General features: G+C 47.1%; 1 protein-coding gene across 1 annotated transcript in view; it reads right to left on the reverse strand.

Moving 5' to 3' along the window:
- bahcc1b (BAH domain and coiled-coil containing 1b) overlaps positions 1 to 7,500 on the reverse strand; it is a 63,109-nt gene that overhangs the window by 51,630 nt on the left and 3,979 nt on the right. The window lies entirely within an intron of this gene.

Consider the following 7,500-nt stretch of genomic DNA (forward strand, 5'->3'; position numbering starts at 1 on the left):
CCAAAAAAATATGCTTTATCCTACATGGTACATCAAAGGATAGGATATATGTGATATATGACAATAATGATACAATACAATACAATACAATTCAACATGGTAGGATACGTATGATACATGAGAAGATACAGTGCATGATACGATATATGAGACCTTACGACATGTTACGATGTGTCGTGATGCATGACACTATACAACATGATATGATATGATATATGAGGTGGTACAACATGGTAATATATGATATGATATATGATAGGATGATGCATGAGACCAAACGACATGACACAGTACGAGAAGGGAGGAGTCATTCCAGGGTGTATCTAGCCCGATTCCTTCCTGTGATGGTCTAAGAGGGGGGGCAGGGGTTTAGGACGGGCGTGCACGTGGGCAGACAGTAGGGAGAAGGGATTGCTCCGTGGAAAGACAAGTACAGAGAGCCGCAGTAAGGGAAGGAAATGAGGAGGAGGAGGAGAACGAAGAAAAGAGAGGAAGGAGGCAGGAGAGTGGAGGTCAATAGAGGAGCCGAGAACGGGTGGTGGTAGGGGGACAGGGTAGGTGGGGGGAGGAGGGGGGGGTTAAAGGTCATAGCAACGCTACGGACGGAGCGCAGGCTGGCCTAGGCTGAGGCATGGGGGGAAGGGAGAATAAAAGGGAGAGGGGAGAGAGAGGCAGAGAGAGGCAGAGAGAGAGAGGCAGAGAGAGAGAGGCAGAGAGAGAGGCAGAGAGAGAGAGGCAGAGAGAGAGAGGCAGAGAGAGAGAGGCAGAGAGAGAGGCAGAGAGAGAGAGGCAGAGAGAGAGAGGCAGAGAGAGAGAGGCAGAGAGGGAGAGGCAGAGAGAGAGAGGCAGAGAGGGAGAGGCAGAGAGGGAGAGGCAGAGAGGGAGAGGCAGAGAGAGAGAGGCAGAGAGAGAGAGGCAGAGAGAGAGAGGCAGAGATGAGAGAGGCAGAGAGAGGGAGGCAGAGAGAGGGAGGCAGAGAGAGAGCGCGATGAGAGCAAGAGAACCAGGCCCACATGGCTAGAGGACGCCTGGCACTCACCAGTCGACAAAGGCCGTCAACAGATGGCGTTGTGTGTTCGCGCCCGGGAGACGTGGCGGCCTCACCCCGGGCCCCCCCGGAGTCACGGCCCCTGAGACGCAGCAGCTGTCGACGTCTCAGGGGCCGAGCCGGGGCCACTCCGAGCGGGGACACGGGCTAACTATGAGCTGCTGCCCCTGCTCTACATTAATCCTCTCCTTTAACACCCAGCCCGCACGCCGCTCAGCACGCCGTGCTGTTGCCTCGTGGTCGGCAAAGGGGCCGGACGGCCTGTGAGACGGACGTCATAATAACATCATTTTCTTTTGTTATTCTATTTTTATTTTTTATCGTCGTTATTATCAATGTAGACCATATAGGCGTTCATGCATCTTTGTGATTACATTATATCCTGTTCATTTGATTTTTATTTGATTCTATTTATTGGATTTTATTGAATCCAGTTTGCTGATTTTCTTTGTCTGTCGATTACTCTGCTATCCGTCTGCCTGCCTGCCTGCCTGTCTGTCTGTCCGTATGTCGGCTGTGGGTTAGGGAAATAATGTAAAACCATGCTTAAATGGTGAAAGGCAATATACAGCCTAATTTGAAATGCAGATGCATTTAATGAGCGCCAATACACTTAGTGCATTAACATAAATTAACAATTAGGGATTATAAAAAAAACAATTACGCATATTTTGTCAGATTTAAGGACAAATAAGGTTGTACTAGGGATGTTAAAAGCTTACCAATTATGATATTTACAAACCAACAAAAGATATGGTATTTGCTATGAAGGGTGTTTTATAAGGAGCTTAAATATGTGTATAAGGTATTTATGTTTCACATATATGTACAGTATTTTCAGCCAGGGAAAACATGAATGCATACAGAAAGCATATTTGTTCATGAATTTATGGACAAATATTTGACTACATAAAATCTAGTAAAAAAACTATTTAACAAGATAATGTGTTGTTCTTTCAGAAAGGCCGGAACGGATCACGGCCACACTATTACCATCTCTCTCTCGCTCTCTCTCTGCTCAATCTCTCTCTCTTTCTCTCTCGCTAACCATCTTTTTCTTGCTCTCTCTGAGCATCTCTCTCTAGCTCTCTCACTCTCTCATCTCTCTCTCAAAACCATCTCTCTCTCTCTCTCTCTCTCTCTCTCTCTCTCTCTCATCTCTCTCTCTCTCTCTCTCTCTCTCTCTCCTCTCTCTCTCTCCTGTACAGAGAGGGTTGTCTCTCTCTCTGCGGCGAGCCCGCGATGAAACCACACACCCGGTATAAAAGCCGGGGGGGGGGGGGGAGAGGGTGGGGGTGCGCGGGCGGGGGGGGTGATTGGCGGAGATGGTAGTAGTGGTTAAGAGTGTGTGTGTGTGTGTGTGTGTGTGTGATGTGTGTGTTGGGGGGGGGGGTGAGGGGGGGGGGGGGGGTGATTCTGGTCGTCTGCTGACTCATCTCTCTTACACTCGCACACTGGCACACACAGCGACACACACACAGCGACACACACGCACACACACACACGAGTGTGCACTGGGGCAAGCGCCTGCCTCAGAGACACTGCACACCAGCCCAGTAGGCTGAGTAGCACTGCTAGGGGAGGGTGAGGGGGTGAGGGCGGAGGGGTGAGGCGTACAGGGTGAGTCGTACGGGGTGCGGGGGGTAGAGGGTGCCGTCAGGCGGTGGTAATCTGACCGGATTACCAGCCAGGTGGAAACATCAGACCACTCTCCTCCTCCTCCTCCTCCTCCTCCTCCTCCTCCTCCTCCTCCTCCTCCACCTCCTCCTCCTCCTCCTCCACCTCTTCCTCCTCCCTCGCTCTTTCTCCTTCTCCTCCATTCCTTCATCCCTGCTGCTCCATTCTCTCCTCCTTTCCTTTGGTCCCCCTTCTCTCCTCCTCCTCCTCCTGTTAATGCTACCTCACTCTTCTGATCTGTTTTATATGGTCTATCTTACTTCCATCTATAAATCTATCCGTTTATCTCTCTGTCTGTATGTCTGTCTGTCTGCATGTCTGTCTGTGTGCCTGTCTGTCTTTCAGACTGTACTGCTGTCTCTTTGTCTGTCTGCCTGTCTGCCTTACTGCCTGTCTTTCTTTCTGTCTCTACTGCTGTCTGTCTGTCTGTCTGCCTATAACTGCCTGTCAGGCTCTCTGTCTCTCTGTCCGTCTGTCTTTCTGTCTGTCTACATACATGAACTCATACATCAGAGGTCTCTTCTTATAAGGTGCGGGTAAGCCCTGGGAGGGAGGTGCGGTGGGTCTGCCTCGTCTGCGTTGCCGTGACGATCAAAAGGGGGGGGGGGGGGGGCGTGGGGAAGGACTCCCCTTAGGCTACAGCACCTCAAGCACCTAAGCCAATCAGCTTGCTGGCTGGCTATAGTGAACCCTCCAAGGGAAGGGATGGCGCTTACAGAACTGAGGTGACCACACACAACACACACACAAATCCCCCCCCCACACACACACACGAACATACACACAGACACACAGACAATGTGCACAAATACAATCAGCTTGAAACAAGAATCTTGCAATAACAAAAATGAGGGAGAGACAAACACAGAGACTGAGACGGAGACAAAGAAAGAGAGAGAGAGAGAGAGAGAGAGAGAGAGAGAGAGAGAGAGAGAGACAGAGAGAGAGAGAGGGAGAGACAGAGACAGAGAGAGGGGGGATAGGTCAAGAGAGAAAGCTGTTGGGGGGATGGGGGGGTGGAAATAGTTCACAAATGATGAGAATGTTTCCTAATGAAAACATGACGATTCGTCCTGTTCCTCATCAGGGCTGATCTGGCGTTAGGAATGCTGCTTACACTGGAAAAGCCTGTCGCTGCCCTTGTATAAATATGACTTTACGTATACATTTGTGCACGTGTGAGTGTGTGAGCACGTGAAAGTATCTCATGTTGAGCCGGAAATGATCGAATGAAACCAAATTCATAATCTCACTCTTACGCGCATGCAAACACACACGCACACACATACACACACACACACACAGAAAAGTTGTGTAAACAAAAAAACTTGCTGTCTGGGAAGTCACACCTGTTCAGTGCCACACCCTCCATAATACTGCACACCTGTGCCACTGCAGGCTGAACACGGCTTGTTTGAACACACTTGCACCATGCACACACACACACACACACACACACACACACACACACACACACACACACACACACACGAACACACACACACACACACAAACACGAACACACTCACTCAAACACCCTACTCCCAGGCGGCTAACATCAGAAGAAAGAGACCGAAGAAAGGAAAAGAGAAAGCGTGGAGGAGAGAGAGAGAGAGAGAGAGAGAGGGGAGGAAGGAGAGAAGATTGAAACAGTGAAACAGGAAGTCAAAGATTGCAGACAGACAGACTGATTGAATGACAGACAGACAGGAAAACGGCTTTTCTTTCCGTGCTCCGATCCTGTGTAATATCATTGTGGGCTTTTATCAAATAGAGAGGAGGCATGGGGGGGGGGGGGGGGGGGGGAAGAAGGAGGAGAAGGGTGGGGTTGCTGGGGTTATGACTATGATGGCATGGGCATGTGTCTGTCATCTCCTCCCCTCGTCAAACTCAGGCCTGCCCCGGCAACGCGTCACGCTGATCTGAATAAGAGACTTCAGCAGCAATTGATTGATTGCTGTTTCTCTCTCTCGCTCTCTCTCTCTCCCTCCCTCCCTCTCTCTCTCTCTCTCTCTGTCTCCCTCTCTCTCTCTACCTCTCTCTCTCTCTGTCCCCCTCTCTCTCTCTACCTCTCTCTCTCTCTGTCTCCCTCTCTCTCTCTCTCGAACAACTGGGAAGACAGGCTCTCTCGCTTGCCTTTCACACATTACGAGGAAATACGGAAATAAGGGGCTTACTTTGAATCCCTGAAACTGATACAGCAGGTTGAGTCTCCCGAGAGGCATGGAAAAAGTGTTGTTATAGGTGTGTGTGTGTGTGTGTGTGTGTGTGTGTGTGTGTGTGTGTGTGTGTGTGTGTGTGTGTGTGTGTGTGTGTGTTGTATGTTCCTTGCGCCGATGAGTGTTAGTAGTTTACGTGTGTGTGTGTGTGTGTGTGTGTGTGTGTGTGTGTGTGTGTTTGGGTGTGTGTATGCATTCATGTGTGTTTGTGTGTGTGTGTACGTTTTCCCCTGGATCCATAACTAACCCCCTGCTGTGTCTCACAGCCCCCTGCCCTGACTAGCCCAGTTCTACACCACATGTCTCCCCTGTGTTAAGGCCTAGGGGCCAGGCATAGCCAAATCTCTAAGGGTGGCAAGACCCCCAACCCCATCCCCCCCCCACACACACACACACACACACACACACACACACACACACACACAGATTTCGCATATACCCCACGATACTGCGCCCCCCCCCCCCCGAAAAAATAAGACAAATCCTAAGAACAATCGTCTCTGTCCATCAGTACGCTGGTGGGAATCCCATCAAGGGCCGGCCCACAAAACCTGCAGATATCTGGTCAAATCAGTACAGCGCGGTGCGCCACACTCACAGAGACACAGAGAAAGAGACGCTTTGAATATATTTCAATATCAATTCCACCGGCAACTTCCATACATTATTCTTCTGTACATAATAGAATAATTAACTTCACCATTCACTCACCATCACAAAGCCGTTCAATTGCTATAAACCGTGAAATGCGCTGAAACCTAACCATTCGTTTTCAACAGTGAATTTGTGCTTATATATATTTTTCATATACGTATTTCATAAAATATGTATAATATTTTTGATGCATTTATTTATATAAGTTAGTCGATTTACGGTAAACAAAAATATATAAATGCAAATAAAATATAGACTGAGATATTATAAATATTGCATTTATAATATATTATGTATAATATTTGTATTTAAATATGTATAGAATATCATAATATTATACAAATAGTATCCAACATGTCAAGCATTTAGGCCACAGTAAAGCTTAGGCATAAGTAACGCTTAACAGTAACTGCCAACCAAATGAATGCTAATGAAATTCTAAGCACAATAGATTGCTTCATCTAAACGTAAATTTTAACCAACTGTACGTTGACACATGCATGAATTATTATTGATGACGTTGATGTTGGCCTACTGACAAATGCCAAGAGTTAAAATGACAGTTTGTCGTCGTATTACCCTAATGAATATGCAAAAACCTTAAAACAATGGACATTGGAATTCTACACAACGAATTATATAATTTATAGACGTAACTTCAATTAAGAGATGAAGTAATTAATCCCATTTCTTATTGGAGTCGTTTAAGTTACATTAAATGATTCAATATAGACGCTGGACGGTTTAAACCACTGCATAACCTTTCTCTTATGCTCGCTCTCGCTCTTCACACACACACACACACACGCACGCACACACACACACAGACACACACACACACACACACACACACACACACACACACACGCACACACACACACACAAAGACACACACACACAAAGACACACACACACACATGCACACACGCGCGCACACACACACACGCACGCACACACACACACACGCGCGCACACACAAACGCACACGCACAAACACATACGCACATGCGCTCTTCCCATCCCCCTCCTTTATTGAGGCAGGATACCAAAGCTACTTGTTAAATCTAATGCATGCACTGTCAACCCATTCGCGCCCCGTCACTTCCGCGCTCAATATAGAAACCGGATTTTCCAGTCGAACCCGAACTACTTTAGGCGAGTGTACTCCCCGCTGCCCCACCGCGTGACCCCTCCCGGTGCGCTCGAACCCTCTCTGGGTCCGATTCGGCCCGAGCTCCACCAACCAAGGACACTTTTAGTACAGCAATCCGCAGAGATGTTATTGCAGCCGCAGCAGCAGTGGCGGAATAAAGAAAACCGTACAAAACAGCAGCAGTAAAACAATTAACCTATTCTAATTAATTAAGCCAAATCAAACGCCAGCGATTATTGCTTTGCTAATTGATAAACCACAAATCCTTGATAGAATTTGGAAATGTCAAATAATCCCATGACGATTAGGCAGAACAATGTTATCGTGCTATGTGCTGTTTCCAAATTCTAGAGCCGTTTATATTCCAAAACAAAAGACAGCAATTTAAAAGATAAAACAATTGCCTATATATAGCGTACTGCTGACTTTGCTTTGGGGTAGGCTAGGGAAGAAGCCCACTAAAATAACGCAATAATTTAATAAATAATGAAGTAGCCTATTTGAACAGCAGGCCTACAGACAATAAACCGTTAATTAAATCACCTTCACCATAAAACATTTAAAGATAATTCAGACGCTAGGCATTAAGACATTAAAGATAATTAAAAACGACCGCAATGCAAGGGCAGTGGCTCCATTCACATTCAATTCCAGTTCAACTCGAGTCAACTTTTTCTTCTGTTTTTTTTTTAAGTAGCCTACTCCTACATTTGCAATGTGTACCCCACAAAACAAATCATTCTGTAAAT

Source organism: Pollachius pollachius (assembly GCF_949987615.1).
Source record: "Pollachius pollachius genome assembly, chromosome: 19".
Lineage (NCBI taxonomy): Eukaryota > Metazoa > Chordata > Actinopteri > Gadiformes > Gadidae > Pollachius > Pollachius pollachius.